The sequence below is a fragment of the Sapajus apella genome, unplaced genomic scaffold (assembly GCF_009761245.1).
Source record: "Sapajus apella isolate SASKATOON/1434 unplaced genomic scaffold, GSC_monkey_1.0 scaffold6, whole genome shotgun sequence".
Lineage (NCBI taxonomy): Eukaryota > Metazoa > Chordata > Mammalia > Primates > Cebidae > Sapajus > Sapajus apella.
The window spans coordinates 7,055,951-7,073,633 of NW_022436946.1; the positions used below are offsets into that span (position 1 = coordinate 7,055,951).

The window sequence follows — 17,683 nt, forward strand, 5'->3', positions numbered from 1 at the left end:
ATTATGTTTTTATATAATTTTTTAATATAATTTATATATAAATTATATGTTTTTACTGGATTCAATCTGCTGACATTTTGCAAAGGATTTTCTTTTCATCTCTGTTCATGAAGTATACTGATCTGTAATTTTCTTTTCTCATGATGCCTTCACCTAATTTTGGTAGTAGTATAAATTCTAGAATCAAAAAATGAGTTGGGAAGTGTTTCCTCCTCTATGAAGGGCTTTGTGCAAGATTAATACAATTTATTCCTTGTGCAATTGATATATTTCCCTAGTAAAGCCATCCGTACTTGCAATTTTTCTTGTGGGTAGATTTATGAATTCATTTTCTTTACTAAATATGGGGCTGTTTGGGCTTCCTACTTTCGCTTGAGTTGATTTTGGTCATTATTGTCTTTCACAGAATTTTTATATTTCATCTATGTTTTTGAGTTTATTTGTTCTTAATATTCCACCATGGAAACTGGCAAATGCTATGAATCAGGTATTTTTTTCCCTAGAGAGGCCATTGCTAAATATTTACTAACATACCACTGTTGGGAGCTACTTTCTGTTAACCACTAGTAATCATTCACAGCATCCACAATACATGAGACTCAGAGTGAAGCCTTGGTCAGTACTTTGATCCCTACCATATATTAAGGGAATTATATGGGTTGTTAAAGGTGAAGTGACTTTCAAGAAAGTGTTAGTTACCTTTGTAAGTGTAATACTAGAAGGTCAGGAGGCACAGCTAACTGAGTAATCAGTCTTCTAAATAATTCTTTAGATATAAACACAGCACAGATGGTAGCTTCTTGGCTTCCCACACTGATATCCTCCTGATAGTATAGCCATCAGCAAACCCAAAATAAATTTGAACTCTCCTACCAGGGCATGGATATGGAACAAAAATAGTTTCTCTTGGACAGGCTAAGCGATACTGAAACCTTCCACTGTTGTAAAGAGTGCCTTCTCCGGCCAAGAGCAATGGCCAAGCTATTCCTCATCCTACACCTGCTGCTTCTTGGCTGCCAGGACCAGAATACTGTACTTGAACTGACAGTGGAAGGAGCACAGTCACTTTCCAGTCCTTTAAGCTTTGAGACAAAATACTTGAGTGACAGGTAGTCATTGATGTCTCATCTGAGCGTCCAGAACTACTAGAAATTAATGCAAAAACGAAACTGGATTCAAAGCTTGTTTCTTTTTGAAAGAAGTCTCTCACATGGGGTCTGACAGAATCTGAAACTTCAGCTTTAGTCCACTTCTAAGAAGCTTTACTGATTAATGGGAAATTCTTTGGAATTTAGTATGACCAATTAGAATGCAAAGCATGTTGGAGAGAAATTCGCCATGAAGAAGGCTAAAAGGAAGAGTCTCTTACCTATAGACTGGTGTATAAATGCTGATAGCATCATCTCAAACATTCACTGTTGAGGGAGGGAAAGAAGGAGGAAGAGGGGAAGAAACTGACACATCCTTAAACTCTGCAGCTTCAACTAGATATAATCCTATAACACATTCCCTTTTAAAACTTTTATGTCAGTACTCAAACTTTACCAAATACTCATAGGAAAAGATTTAAATTCTGTTTGGGGCTCTATTACCTTGCCTCTAGATTTCTCTTTCCTAACTTACTTTCTAGTCAATCCTTTCTGCTGCAGAAGGGTAATCTTTAGAAATGTTTCCAATTGTGATTTCACTTTGCAAAACATAGGAAGCTTGGGCATGAGAGTAAGCCAGGTGTTGTGCATGTTATCTGGCTTTGCCTCTGATGGCCCCATGCAAAGAGTGAGTGTCTCCTTCAACACAGCCCTTGCCTTCTCACTTTCCAGATCTATGGAGCCCTGAGTGTATAAGTCCTTTCCTTCCTGCTTATTTTCCTCAACCATATCCTCAAATTCAGAAACACACAGTGACGCATAAAATGTCACAGTCTCCTTTGTTCCAGAGGACAACCAGTTTCTAGGATTCATTCCTAAAAGCATGACAGGGAATTCCTCTCCTTAGAATGTGAGTCTGTGAGTTGTGTTATTTTTTTATGCTATGCATTCCGCCCAAATTACGTTAAAACTAGAATCTCCATACAGAGAATTGCCAAAGCACATGTTGATGTTATGATCTTTTTTTCCATGGGTTTTAACTGTCATCTTTTTGGTACATTTATAATGTATCCGTATTTGTCTACATTTCTGTTCTTCATTATCTCTACTGACTGAGGAAGTAGTGATAGAACGGAAACCCAGCTCCTACAAACACCTACATGATCTGGTTCCTGCCTTTCTCTCCAGCCTCGGTCTGTGCCATCTTCTCTCTTGCGCCTTCAAGTCAAACTGGTGATTTGTTTGCTCCTGAAAATTATTAAGCTGTTTCCTGATTCAGGGCCATAGCATTTTCTACTCTGTGCCAGGAATGCTCTTCCCCTCCTTTCACATGACTGGATTCTTTGTTCTTTCAGGCCTAGCTGAAATAGCACCTCCACATGGAAAACACCAGTAGACCCTCCACTGCTCTGTGATTGTCTATTATAGAACCTGGCAGAAAACAGGCTCTTGCTGTCGTTGCTGCTGCTCATTTTTTCCTTGTTTTGTGGCTCCTCTATGAGAAAGTATAGTATCAGAGAACCCGACTGCCTGACATATAGCATGGATGTGATAAAAATTTGCTGAATAAATGAATAAAGTATATTGCTGTTCCTTGTACACGCCAGACTCCGTATCTCCCACAGGAACAAGTACTATTTTACTTATTTTTTTACGATCGACCTAAAATTCCTCCTGGATGTTCCCTGCGGATTTTTGTCCTTCTATATGTAAGGAAGAAATCTCCTTCTTTCCAGGCTACTCTTATGCCCAGCCTTTCTCAGATCGCCTATCAGATAGCTCCTTCCTTACCTGCTTACGTCTTCCATCATCCTATAATAATCCTCTGGACTGAAAGTGCAGGACTGAAAGCTCTCTTTCCTGAAGTTAACCAAAAACTAGAAGAATGAGAAACAGAGGTGAAACTGATGAAAGTAGGAAGCACCCATAATCCAAACATCACTCTTTAAAAAGGGTGCCAAGTGTTAGGAAAATTAATCGAGGACATGGGGAGACTGACGGAAGAAACGAGATCCCACAGCTCTCTGGCTGAGTGAGCGGAACAGACAGTTCTTTACAGGTGGCAAACCCTGAAGGACATTAAATGACCCTTGCTGGGAACATGAGGTCTCGAAGCATGGGAGCACTGAGGAAATGCTCTGATCTCTGCTTGGTGTTAGGGGTCAGAGGTGATAATGTTAAATGTGGAAACGGGCTAGTGTGTCATCTCTGCAAGAGCAGGATGTGGGTATATTAAGGTCAACAAGAAAAGCATGGTGGTGACAAGCCTGAACATATGGCTCATGCTCAACTGATGGGGAGCAGGCTTTATGTCACCATTCAAAAGATTTGTGATAAAAATGGGCTGAGGAGAGAGAAATAAGTTGAGCCCACACAGAGTCCATTCCCCAGGACAAGGCAGTGGCGGAAAATAGATGGAAATTCAAGCTGCCCTAGCTCCACTCCCTAGCCTGTCTCCAGTTCTATCCTTTCACAAACAGCTGGCTCGGTAAGAACAAACCTATTTAACGATGAATAATCACAAGAAACGAAACAGTGTGGATTGTAATCATAGACACCACAAAAAACATAAAGAGGAATATGATTTTAAAAAGTCAGCTGAATGATACAAACCAGAAAGTTTTCCCCTATAGGTATAATTCATGATCAAATAATTCTCCATTAAAGCAAAGAGGTCAAAGAAGAAAAACTGAGACTTAAGAGAAGATACAGCAAGAGGAGAAGAGGATAAAGGTGAATGAACTTATGAAATAAATAAAATATAAAAAATAAAACTGAAAGTCACAGTAGAGGCAGTAACAGGAAACGTTGCCTTTGGTGAAGACAGTCGGGGTTTAGCTTTCTGCAGAACTGTGGACTAGATACACTGAAAAACCTTCCCACTGTGAAACACTAGGTGCTAAATAAATTACCACAAATATACTTTTAAATGTATTGCTGAGCACACAAGAAAGGAAGGGAAATCACTAGGAGCCCCAAAAAGAGAAAGGAAAAAAATAGAATAGAGGAAAAACGAAAACAGTGGCAAACTCAGAAACTGGGACTTTCTGGAGGCAAATGTCAAAAAGAGAATCAGAGCACTCTGTGGACTGTGGTCTAGGGGATGGAAGGCAAGGCCCTGAGGCCACACAGTGTAGAGGAGGAACATTAAACCGGAGGAGCCTTGCCCGCAGAGGGCCTGCACCTTCAGAGAAAGGGGAGCCTGGAGAAAGGACTCTCTAACAGGTCAAAGAAATTGCTTTTCATTTTTTTCCACATTGAGATTATGATTTTTTCCTCCTTTATCTTTGTATTAGTGAAAGTGAAGCTAAGATAATTAAGCAAGGTCTGAAAATAAATTGTAAACTTACACCAAATAACTGTAATGGATACTGTAGTGCTTTCTTAGATCCCCTCTTCAGAGTTAGGGCATCCATTGGCCAGTGCTTAGGAATATACGTGGCTGGCCACTCTCAGCTGCAACCTTCAATGGGAGTTGCCCTCAGCTTAAGAGAACAGACTTGCCCAAGGTCATGCTCCCTCCTCAAGGCAGTCCAAAAGCAATGACTACCTAACCAAGGATACAAAGACCCTGCCCCATTGCCTCAATTTAGGATGACTCTGAAGGGCCATCCCAGCTCAAGAGCTCCTTGCATGCCTCCGTTACAACTGCAACATGGGTGAGCTTCCCTGTCTGTCCAATGCTGTCTTCCTCACTTCCTCACACTGGTACCTCCCAAGGGCTGCCTCCTTCTGCATGAGGTCTCCATCTCAGAGCCTGGTCACAGGAGCCCAATCTAAGACATCGTTCATATAGAAGAGCAACAGACAGACATTTTAAAGCATGAACACATTTGTAATACATAAATCCCTATAAGGAAATGTATAAAAATTAAACATTCTTTACAATCTCCACCTGCAAAGATCTTTATTGTCAAAGGGAGAGAAGTATATCTTTCAAGATCTTTTTCTATGTATGTAAAATCCACTCAACACATTATTGTATGAAATTAGGTCATGCTATACCTAGTCTTCTGCAATTCTTCTGACCTAATATTTCAAGGAGATACTCCACGTTTTTACGTGCTCCACAGAATCCCAATGTATGCATTCTTTCCAATTTCCCAGTTTCTAACAAAGCCACAGTAGATGTGTTACATGTATGTTTTTTACATACCTACATGAGATTTCAGAGGGATAAACCGCAAAAACCACAATTACGTTTGCAGCAACCTAAATACTAGGAGAGATGCTGCAGGATCTGAGGCCCCCATCGCTGGGCCTGCTGGCCTCAGGCTCCTTTATCACTCCCTGTCCCAGTACCATTGCCTTCACCCTGGCTTCAGGCTCTACTGTCCCAATCCGGGACTCCTGCAGTGGCCTCTTGGCCAGGTTCACTGGCTTCAGTTCTCTTTAACTCCATCTATGCTTTATCTTGGCCTCTGAGTTAACTCTGAAGAACCTGCCAGCTCAAAAGTCCCAGTGGTTCCTCCATGCCTGTAGGCCTAAAAAAAAAAAAATCAAACTCCCTTTGTGGTCAAGCCCTAAACGTTTTTCCCAGTCCCTTTCCAGCTTATTCCAGGGACCCTCTTCACCAGACTATGTGTGGCTTCCCGAACTTATCACATATTTGAAGTATCCGTTCCTTTGTGGGTTTTATAACTGCAGCTTTAAATTCATTAAAAAACAACCCATTTCAAAATCTAAGCTTTATCCACCGCTACCATCAGGGTGCAGCGGTTTTCTTCCCCCAGCTTCTTGTCAGACATAATTACTTCTTTCCCGGACCCCCACAGCACTGTGCCTGTAACACTAGCCGACTTAACTCTGATTCCTGCATGGCGGCCAGTTCCTCTAAGCTGCTGAGGGCTCTTTCACCCTCCAGGTGCCGATCAATATTGCTCCCTTTCCCTAGAATGCCTCCCACCATCTCACCCAGCTCACCCTACCTTAGAAGTGGGGGCTTAGATATCCCCTCATCTAAGAAGTCTTTCCTGAGTGGCCTCGGCTTCAGGCCCCTTGTCTTTGCACATGCTCTCATAGCATGTTATGTTTTTCCTTCTTAACACTGAGCACAGTTACCAGGAAATAACTGACCATGTAACTACTGGTTTCTCTTCCCAGTAGAATGTAAACTCTGTAAGGGCAGAGAAGTCTATCTTTTCTCTGTTACACTGTCACATCTCTTTTCATGCTTTATATTTTTAAACTCTATTTTGATGGCGCCTACCTGTAATCCCAGCACTTTGGGAGGTTGAAGCAGGTAAATCACTTGAGGCCAGAAGTTCGAGACCAGCCTGGCCAACATGGCGAAATCGTGTCTCTACTAAAAACACACACACGAAAATAGCCAGATGTGGTGGTGTATGCCTGTAATCTCAGCTGCTCAGAAGGCTGAGGCAGAAAAATAACTTGAACCTGGAAGTTGGAGGCTGCAGTGAGCCAAGATCATGCCACTGTACTCTAGCCTGGGCTACAGAGAGAGACACTATCTCAAAAACAAAGCAAATCAAAACAAAAATACAAAACAAACCCTCTATGTTGAAATAATCTAAGACTTATAAATTAAAAGATAACACAGTGTTCCTGCGTATCCTTCCCCCTGCTTTCCCCACTATCATCATACATAGCTATGGTACACCCTCAAAACCAGAAAATTAACATTGATACGACACTACAAACTACAGATCAAATTTGGGTTCCACTGGCTTTACATGCACCCATTTTTGGTAGGGGTGGGAGCGGTATCACACATATACATTTGTATCACAACTGCCCTACCCAGGATACAGAAGCATTCTATTATCACAAAGAATGGTACTTTTTTTTTTTCTTTTTAGACAAAGTCTCACTCTATCACTCAGGCAGGCCTGGTACTAACTCTTGATAGTCATGTCTTCCCCACAACCTGAACTAGCCCCTGGCCACTGTTGATGTGTTCTTCATCACTACAGTTTTGTCATTTTGAGAAGATTATACGTATGCACGCTCTCAGTGCTTTATTAAGGCTGGCTTGCCTTTGTTTAGTCTTTACAATGTGTGGGCCAGAGATTTCACAAGCAAGATCTTCTTTAAGAATCATCACTGCTTTAAGGTGGCTACTATTATTTTCTCCAGTCCAGATGAAAAAAACAGATCTTTAGGAAATTTTCATTTTACTAACTTTCCCAGAGTCAAAAAGTTAATAAATGTCCAAACCAGAATGTGAGGTCAGGCAGTGAGACCCCTATGCTTTTAACCTTTTTGTGGGGGGAATAGAGACAGAGTTGTACTTGGTTTCCCAAGCTGGTCTCAAACCCCTGGTTTCAAGCGATCCTCCAGCCTTGGCCTCCCAACGTGCTGGGATTACAGGCATGAGCCACCACACCTGGCCACTTTCAATGTCTTTAAACACTTTTTGTACATACTAGATACTAGATACTTTTGAATGTATTAATGATTGGTTGAATAAATAAATTAGATCCCAGAGACTATTTCATAGCTAGCTCTGGATCCCCCAGAAAAGCCTGCATATAGTCAGAACTCAAGGAACTTTTGGCGAGTAAGTGTGGTTAATCATTCTAGAAAAAACTAAAGACAAATGAAAATGGTCACGAATGGTGAAAAATCATCAAGCCGGTCCTCTGGATTGAACATGCCTTACAAGGTCGCAGGGTAGCAGCAGTGTTGTCTTTGATAGTAATAAATGCATTAATAAATCTCAAGCATTTCAACCAGGATTATTTGGCCAGGTACATTTTCCCTCTAGGAAATTCATATCCATAAGAAACAGAAGCAATAGTGATTTAGAATACTTGTTGGTCCTAACTGATACCTGGGTCTTGTCTTATAGCTTGCACATCCACTTCCTTACTCAAATTTTAGTTAATAGGCTCCTATCACATTCTTACTTCATCTTTGAGGTGGAAATCTTTCCCCAGAAGGCCAGCTTGCATGGATGCATCTCTGTGACCAGCTGTCTCTGGATTTGCAGATGGGGTTCCTGAGGTTGTGCCCTGGGTCATCCCTGTGCCTTCAGGCTAAAACTGCACCAGTCATGCCACACGCCTCCATTTCTGTCTCTTCTCACAGCCCCAGACATCTCTGGCCAGTTTTACCACCGACTGAAACATGAGAATGACGACTATTAGGTCTGATTTTCTTTCCCACTTACAGGACCCAAATTGCCTGGGCTTGGCCTCTGCTGGTGGCAGTCTTATTTTGTGAAGAGCAACGTCCGAAGGGTCTGGCTAGCAAGGTGGTATGCACTGTGGGAGGGTAAGGTGTGGCAAAATAAGGCCTGGAGGGAGGAAACTTTTGTATATCTGGTTGACTTATGCCTCACAGGTGAGATCATCCCATAAGGTGATCATTTTACCATTCTAATAACTAACCCCCCTGTTATGCGCTCAAAGTTAGATTCATTTAGAATTGAACTCCACTCCAAAGTAAGTAAAGCAAGGCTTCTTTCACTCTCTGTCAAGTGACATTAAATAAAGTAATTAAACAGATAGTCATAAACTTCACATAAGAGTATTTTTAATATGTTAGTGAATGATTATCGATTAGCATTATGTTTCTTTTTGACAAAAAACTATTTGGGCCTTCTCTCCACCATAAAATCACTGAATAATTAAACTATTGCTGTCTTTCTTTCTCACTTTTTTTTTTTAAACAGAGTTTCACTCTTGCTGCCCAGGCTAGAGTGCATTGGCATGATCTCGGCTCACTGTAACCTCCGCTTCCCGGGTTCAAGCCATTCTCCTGCCTCAGCCTGCCAAGTAGCTGGGACTACAGGGGCCCACCACCATGTTCGGATAATTTTGCATTTTTTTTAGAAGAGATGAGCTTTCTCCATGTTGGTCAGCTGGTCTCAAACTCCTGACGTCAGGTGATCCGCCAGCATCGGCCTCCCAAAGTGTTGGGATTACAGGCATGGGCCACTGTGTCCAGCCATTCCTTCTCATTTTTAAAATAAAAGGGGACAATCGTTATTAGATAAAATTACATTAATATGAATATCCAAAGGGTAGCTTTAACTGCACAGGAGAGATGTCCAGCCAAACACATCTCGGTTACCTGAGGATCAAAGTAAGAAAAATCTAATTTAATTCAATCTAGTAAAAGTTAATTAATAAATTAGACTATGCTTTTTCAGAAGCATCCTATGTTAGATGACTATGTGTCAATGCCTATATTCGATGCCCTGGGTAGAGTAGTGGGGTAACAGAATACTACTGACCAGAATACTACCATAACAGTGGAAAGTGAAGGCTAATCAAATAAAATACAGCCTATCCAAGAAAGATACGTTAACAGGAGAAAAATGATCATAACAGTGAGTAGGTTTATGGCATTAAAGAGATAAAATTCATTGCCAGTTCCATAGACAGGACAGGGTTCTCTGGCCACCCAAGAAAGCATTCTGGTCTACGAAGCCAGTCAGTCTCTACTGTGCAAAAGAATTCATCAGATTATAGTAATTTGACTACCTGCCACTAATATCATCCAATTCAAGTTCACCCAGAATTCAACTTCCCTTTTGGCAAACTCTCCCTAGGGGCAATTCTTCAAAGTTATTGCCCCTAGGGAGAGTTTAGGCAATCTGACAGTGTTTTAGTACACCTGACAATTTTTTCACATCATAAATTCCTTATCTTTCTGATTTTATCTTTAGTCTATAATCATTTCGTTAGCAAAAGTTCATTTACTGAGAGAAGGATTATCTCAAAATAGACTAACAAGACAGTGTCCTCGGCTACGAGAATATTTGGTGCTTCCAAGCACACTAGGACATGAACAAATGGCTGGCTATCTCACTGCTCTGGAATTGCTATGGGACTAGGAGAGTAGGAAGGCTATGGTATTCTGTGTGTGTGGTTTTTTTTTTTTTTATTTTAGATTATATACATTAAAAACTAGGAAAATACATAACAAGGTATATACATAATTTGCAATGGGAAAAGAACATTTGGAGAGGCTGGTATATTTGTTTCTTGGTATCCTACCAATAACATATCAATGTTTTTTTCTGTTCTTCTTTGTGAACAATTTGCCATTTACATGTAGAACATGCACACTTCTAAATGCAAGCACACTTACAAACACAATCGTGATTTATTTTCCTAACATGAGTAGTTGTATGAGGGCTTTTCTAATACTTTTCTGTGGGGTTTTCTTATTAAAAGGGTAACAAGTGCTTATTATGGAAATTGGTGTAGACTTTTGTATTTTGCCTCTAAATTTTTTCTGTGATGATCTATGCTGTATACATAAAGTGGTAGGTGTTAGCAAGCTAATGGTCATCTTTAGAACCAACATGACTCAAAGATGCATAGGTACTGTTCATGTGTCTGCCATCTGTCTGCTTGAGAGCACTTCAGAGCATTTTTCCTTGGCATTTGGTCTACCTGAATTCCCTGTCATCTGCTTAGGCCCCGACTAGAATCGCAGCCCAATTATAGATATTTTTGTTATTGAAAACCACTTTTCATCAATTAAGAGACATGAAGTTGTACTAAACTAATTAACTTTGAGTATCAGCAGTTCAGGAAGGTGCCAAGATTGGGGAGAAACATCTGCTTCGATGCTGATCTGTGAAGGGAACCTGGGGCTCCAACGTAAATCTACACTTCATGTGGGTGATTTTTATTTCCCATCTTGAGCTTTTATTTCTCTCTCCTCTCTTATTTTCTTTTTTGCTTGCAGCTCTTCAAGCACAAACATTGTTCATCAAACATCACTGACCAGATCCAATAGGGCAGGCATTTTCTTTCAATAGGACAGAGGCAGAGAAAGAACCAGCTGCTTCAGCCTGGATGGCAGCAGTTTGCCTAAGTGGGCTCCAGTCTTCTTCCTAACATCACAATCTGTAGGGACAAGTGGCTTCCTGTTGCTCAGTGGCTCTTATTTATTAGGTAAGATCCTCTTCTAGAGTCAGTGAAATCGTATGACAGTGGTTAGCTCAGTGACTGGTACTTAGCACTCAATATATGACAACAGAACTTGCCAGAAGGTCTATTGAAGGTTTCTTCTCATTTTTCTTACTTCTCTCCCTTTTTAGGATAAAAGGCATAAGAAAGTTGCTCTACCTTTCTTACACCATAATATAGAAGGCACTTACCCAAAAAGCTAAGACTAATTACTGAAGGCCTTTGATGAACAATAGGGCTCAGAATGCTAGAGTGTTTGCTTGAGTGACAGATTTGACTTAGACCACCTCAAATCCTTGTTTAAAACAGGTGGAGGGCTCAATTATAAATTTAAAAAGAAAAACAGATTTGACTTAAAACTAACTCTTGATAAAGCAGAGTTTTCAGAATTCTTCGTAAAACATTTCATGAGGTAGACATTGTTCAGTTTTTAGGATGCTGCCCCTTCTGTGGAACGCACTGGATCGCTTCTTGCCAGAAATAGGTTTTTTTTGCAATTGCGTAGCTACAAATTATGCCTTCTTGGAAACCCAGGGATGATTTATAGATGATATACTGGATACATTTTGCCACCAATTTTTTAAAGGTAGATAATTCTACTGATATAACCTTACTTTCACATATGAAAAACAAGCACACTGGGTAAACGTGGTAGCTTAGATCTGTATGCAATATTTGAAATGAGAAGACAAAAGCAGGAAAGATTTTCTTTTCTTGTCAAAACTTACACGTTGCAAGCTGTCCTGTAAAACTGTATAAAGCCATTGGCTCTACAGTGTGAAACGGTGTATCAAAGGGAAACAACAGAAGCAAACAGGCTTTTGCTAAGCCCCCTCAAGGAAAAAGATAAAGCAGTTATTTTTGATCCAGATTCTACACAACTCCTATTCTTATTCTGACACTTCTCCAAAGTTATAAATTTTGGTCAGCTCAAGCCTTTTGTATGTAGCTAAAAATGGCTATCAGGTAAATGACAAAAAGCAAAGTTAGGTTAGGTTTGTGAAAAAGTTTAGAGCACAGTCACGCATCACTCAACAACAGAGACACGTTCTGCAAAATGTGTCATTAGGCTATTTTACAATCTTGTAAACATCATAGAGTGGAATTACACAAACCTAGGTGGTTTAGCCTACTGCATACCTAGGCTCTGTAGAAGGTACAGCCTATTGCTCCTAAGCTACAAACAACCGAATACTACAGGCAACTGCAACATAATGGTAACTATTTGCGTATTTAAACTACCTAAACATAGTAAAAGCATGTTGTTGGTTTTTCCTTTTCTTTCTTCTTCTTTTTTTTTTTTTTTTTTCAGAGACATAGTTGTGCTCTTGTTGCCCAGGCTGGAGTGCAGTGAAGTAATCGTAACTCACTCAGCTGAATGCTTAGGCTCAAGCAATCGTCTTCCTGCAGCCTCCCGTGTAGCTGGGACTACAGGTGCATGCTACCAAGCAGGTAACTTCTAAAATGTTTTCTAGAAACAGGGTCTCGCTGTTCCCCAGGCTGGTCTGGAACTTCCAGCTTCAAGTAATTATCCCGTCTCAGCCTCCCAAAGCACTGAGGTTACAGGCATGAGCCACTACATCTGGCCCCTAATCCAGTTTTTCGTTTTTTGTTTTATTTTTGAGACAGGGTCCCACTCCATTGTTCAGGCTGGAGTGCAGTGGCACAAATCTTAGCTCACTAAAGCCTCCACTTCCTGCGCTCAAGGGATCCTCCCAGCTCAGCCTCCCAAGTGGCTGGGACTACAGGTGTGTGCCATCACATCCAGCTAATTTTTGTAAATGTTTCTTTTCTTTTCTTTTCTTTTTTGTAGAGACGGGATCTCACTATGTTCCCCAGGCTGGTCTCAAATTCCTGGGCTCTAGTGATCTGCTAAGCTCAACCTCTCAAAGTGCTGGGATTACAGTTGTGAGCCACCATGTCAAGTCCATAATATCATTTTATAATCTTACGGGACCACTGTTTGTATGTCATCTGTCATTGACAAAAAACGTCATTATACAGCACAGAACCGTGGTTACTAAGAGCAAGCACTCTGTTCATTGGAGTGTTTGGGTTCAAAGCCTGGTTGATTTACTAACATCATTCACTGGCTGCGGGACCTCAAGCAGGCAAGCTATAACATGGGAACCCCATCTGTAAAAGTACAAAACATAAGTCTTCTGTGAAGTGAGAATGATGGAAGTTCCTACTTTCTGGGGACATGAGGATTAAATAAATCATTCCAGTATAGCACAGTGCCTGGCCCACAGCAAGCATGTAGTGAAAATCAGCTCTCATTCTTCCATCTTTCAGGCTCTCAGGTTGTTCGTGTGTTTTGCCACCTAGGGAAGGGCTATGGTAGAAGCCTCAGGAAGTGCAAGTGGAACGGTTCACTCAAAGGCAGGAACTAAAACAGAGGCGACAGCGGAGACCACCGGGCATGCAGTATCTTCTTCGGAACTCTGAGGTAATGGGTGGGTGCAGACGGCGTTTCTGAATATTCAGACCAAAATGTTGCCTTATTAATGAGTCTGGGGCCATTTTCCTTTGTTAACTCAGTGCTAATTGTATCCTCTAGTGTAACGGAAAGCCCCTGGGTCTGTGCGTGCTCATGGTACCCTCCGGCCAAGGGAGCGAAGGCTTCTTTCTTTTGAGTTGTGTGTGTGAGCAAACGCAGTCTTTGCATTTTGTAGTTGATTTTTAAGGGAAACAAAGGGAAGGGGAGATGTCCTTAGGATCAAGGGGCAAGGTGATAAAACTCCTCTCTCGCCATGCCTTTAAACGGGCCTGCCACTCATTCACGTCTAGGATTCTTTCTTATTTCACATTCCTCTCCAATATTTTCTGGGCAAAAATGAACAGCAGAGAATCCAGAAAAGTGCAAAAGAAGACCAGGGCTGCAGGGCTCCTTCCGCTCCCTCTGCGGCACTGCTGTCTCCAGTTTCCTCATGTGCCACCAGCTTCACCAGCACAGCTCAAACTCCCAGTATACATATGTTGCTATGGGTAAATTAAGTACCGACATAGCCTACCTATGTACAGAACTAATCTAAAGCGACATTCTCTGGTGGGAAACTTCTGGAAAATATGCTGCTCTTCAGAGGAGCTTAGGAGACCGCGAGCTGGCTGGCAGAGTGACACCCTCTCTCCTCACCACCTGCCCTCTCCTCATCTTCCCACTTTCCCACCTGAGCGTCTGCGTCACATTCCCAATAGTCAGAATTATGCCTTAACTTTTGTTCCCAAAGAAAGTTAGAAAAAGGTACAATAAATGAAAGTCCTATCCAGGACTGGCTATTTGTGGTAAAATAAGCGAATCATTAGAACAGTAATCACATGGGCACGATGAAGTTAGTAAATGTTGTTGTAGGTGGAAGGTCTACTAGCTCCTTCCTTGAGGGGAAATTACTTTTTTATCGGCTGATGTAACAGCACACTTTGATCCAGCTAAAGGAGGTAAGAGTTACCTCAAAACACCCACGGGGACAGTAGTAATTTCAGGATCACCCACACAGCAATACGCTATTGTTTCTTTTCCTACATAGAAAGCGATGGTTAGGGTGAAGGGATGAGGTAAAAGGAGAAAGGTAGAGAAAGAGAGAGAGAAGAGGGTGAGGGAGAGAGACAGAGAGAAAGATGGGGGTGTTGGGGAGACAGAGGGAAAGAGGGAGGGAATGACATGCGGGGAAGGAAGAAGAAATGTGAATAGTGTTTCTTTTTTTCTTTTCTTTTTAAATTAAGAATTTTCCATCTCATCTCTGGTCCCCAAAACAAGGACATATATAAGATCCTGGTTTTGGGGGTCACATTGTTGAGGACAGGAATCACATGTCTAGTGCATAATAGGCACGCATTATTAATGATACTGAAAATCAATTCTACCTTTTCTTGATCTCAAATTTCAAATATATATTTTACTGATGACTACAATTATGGGGAGAAGATATCTTTATTTTCTCTGATATTTCTGTGATTTATTTATTTATTTATTTTTGGTCCAGAGAAAGTAGGAACACTGTGAAATGATCTACGGGACATGATAATTTCTAGGAGGAAGGATATTCAAGGAAGATTTTACTTATTGAACCCAGTTGTCTGAATCTCTGAGTTTGTGGTCTAAAGCAAGGGACACCTCTGACAAATTTTGTATGGAGCTCTAGAAATTAAACTATTATATCAAATGTGTACGAAATTCTTCTTTGATTATCAGATATCAGATTTCAATTGTTCTTTATGATACTACTGGTGAGAATGCATGATAATTGGTTTACAAAAATCAGCTGGGTGTGGTGGTGTGCACCTGTAGTCCCAGCTATTCAGGAGGCTGAGGCAGAAGAATCACTTGAACCCAGCAGGTGGAGGCTGCAGTCAGCCAAGATCACACCACTGCACTCCAGTCTAGTGACAGATCAAGACTTCATCTCAGAAAAAAAATGATATTGGTAGAAAATGAATGGGAAAATATACCTTTTTGGCTTCAACAGAAAATGTCAATGATTAATCTTATCAGCTTTACTGTATATATTTTTCATATTGACATAAAAAATAAATTACCTAGAATCTTACTTACTACATTTTTTTAAAGTCCTGATTTTGTTTGGATAAACCATATGCAATATGCCCAGCCCCTAAGGATAGACCATAATTAGTTTAAGCCCTCATGGTAACTTCATTTCCTTCTGCTGCTTCTTGCTTTCCTGGCCTGTCACACTGCTGGCTCTAGCTATGTGATGGTTCTGACCAATAAGGCCTATGGTAAAATCTGCAGGTGGAGCTTCTGGGAACAATCTGTTTGCCTGATGAAGAGACATACACTTGGGGAGGGCTCTCTAGAGAGTTTCTTCCTTTTCTGCCCTTGAACATGGCTGTGAAGGATGTGATGCTTGGTGCTTTATTAACCTCTTGAGACTTTAGGTAGCAAGTCCAAGGACAAAAAAGTAATACTCTGAAGATAGATGTGTGGAAAATAAAAAATGCACGAGTCTCAAATGAAAATACTGGCTGGGCATGGTGGCTCATGCCTGTAATTCTAGCACTGTGGAATGTCAAGGTGGTGGATTGCTTGAGCTCAGGAGTTTGAGACCAACCTGGGCAACATGGGCAAAATCCCATCTCTACAAAGAATACAAAAATTAGCCGAGCGTGGTGGCACACACCTGTGGTTCCAGCTACTCAGGAGGCTGATGTGGGAGGATTGCTTGAGCCTGAGAGGTGGAGTTTGCAGTGAGCTGAGATCATGCCACTGTACTTCAGCCTATGTGACACAGCAAGATCCTGTCTCAATAAAAACTACAAAATATGAAAATACTGAGCAATAGCACCCTGAAACTACCTGTCAACAAGGTTCTTGTCTTGTGAGATATTAAATATCTTTATTACTTAAACCATGGTTGGCTGGGCTACAATTAATTAATATTGAATTATTTAGACAGTGCTCCTAATGCTTGGGATAAAGTAGTATATGAAACACATAACCTCCCTGGCCTCGTAGCATAGGAACCAAATCAGAGAAGACGCACACTACACAAATAAAAGAATAAATATAATATGCCAGGTAGTAATAATTATTATGGATAAAATTAAGCAAGGTAAGGGAACAGAGAATAATGAAAGGCAAATTCATATAGATCATTCATAGAAGCTTTGCTGAGCTTATTTGAGCAGACTTGAAGTGAAAGGTGAGCCAGGTGGATATCTGAAGGTGTTCTGTTACTTGCAACTGAATGCATTATTAACTTCTGTGTCCAATAAGCTCAAACAGAACTTTGATGTCATCACTTCTGAGGAGTCTTTCAGGACTTCCCACCCACTACAATTAACCCCTCGCTCTTTGGGGATACTTCTCTGCACCTTCAACACATCTATGATTATACTCATCACACCCTATTTTAATTTACTTGTTGATATAGCATATAAAGTCATCCTCCCTAGACTGCGAAACCTTTGAAGGACAGGCCAGTTCTCAGCCAACATTATCCTGATTCTCAAGTACTACTCAGTACTTGCTACACAGTAGGCTCCATGGATCCACAAATAACTACTGATTTGATGAAAACTTCTGTCCTTTGAACAGTCTGTTCATAAATGTGCAGTTTTCCCTGTCGTGCATTTTAAAGTGGGCATCTATATGAAATTTTGTTAAAGTGTGATTATTTACCGTGTTTAAGAAATGTGTCTTGCAGACATCAAAAAAGCTGACCAGTCTGAGCTAGCATGAATGTGTGTAAATTAAATAGGTCACCTAGGCAGGAAATCATTTAGGAGAAAAGAGTATATGAAATGATTGAGAAGCAACCTGGTTTCTTGTTAAGTACATATATCTAAACAAATGGTATTCCTGGTCTTTTGAAAAGTTATTAAAAAATGGTTGTAAGACCACTCACGTAGTTTTGGTAATTATAGTTTTCTGAGCTTTTCTCCTGGTATTGGGAAAATGTGGCTCATTTTCCATACTGATCTTGAATGAATCCTCATCTCTAAACCTTCCTTCTTAGGTAGCTTAATTCACACTCCTTATTTCAATGCAGGGGGCAAGCATTTGATTAACCCCATCGGCAGTGTACTAGGTTTTACCATAAAACATGATCTAGCCGATTTTGTATTTTTAACTTGAGGTGAAAAGAAAGGAAAAGGACATTCAGAGAAACTTAAAATATCCGTTAAGGCTTAAAGAAAATAGAAAAGTCTTTGACTTTAGGTACTTGTGTGAAAATTTAATAAAGA

General features: G+C 40.7%; 1 protein-coding gene across 2 annotated transcripts in view; it reads right to left on the reverse strand.

Moving 5' to 3' along the window:
* AIG1 (androgen induced 1) overlaps positions 1 to 17,683 on the reverse strand; it is a 258,934-nt gene that overhangs the window by 169,497 nt on the left and 71,754 nt on the right. The window lies entirely within an intron of this gene.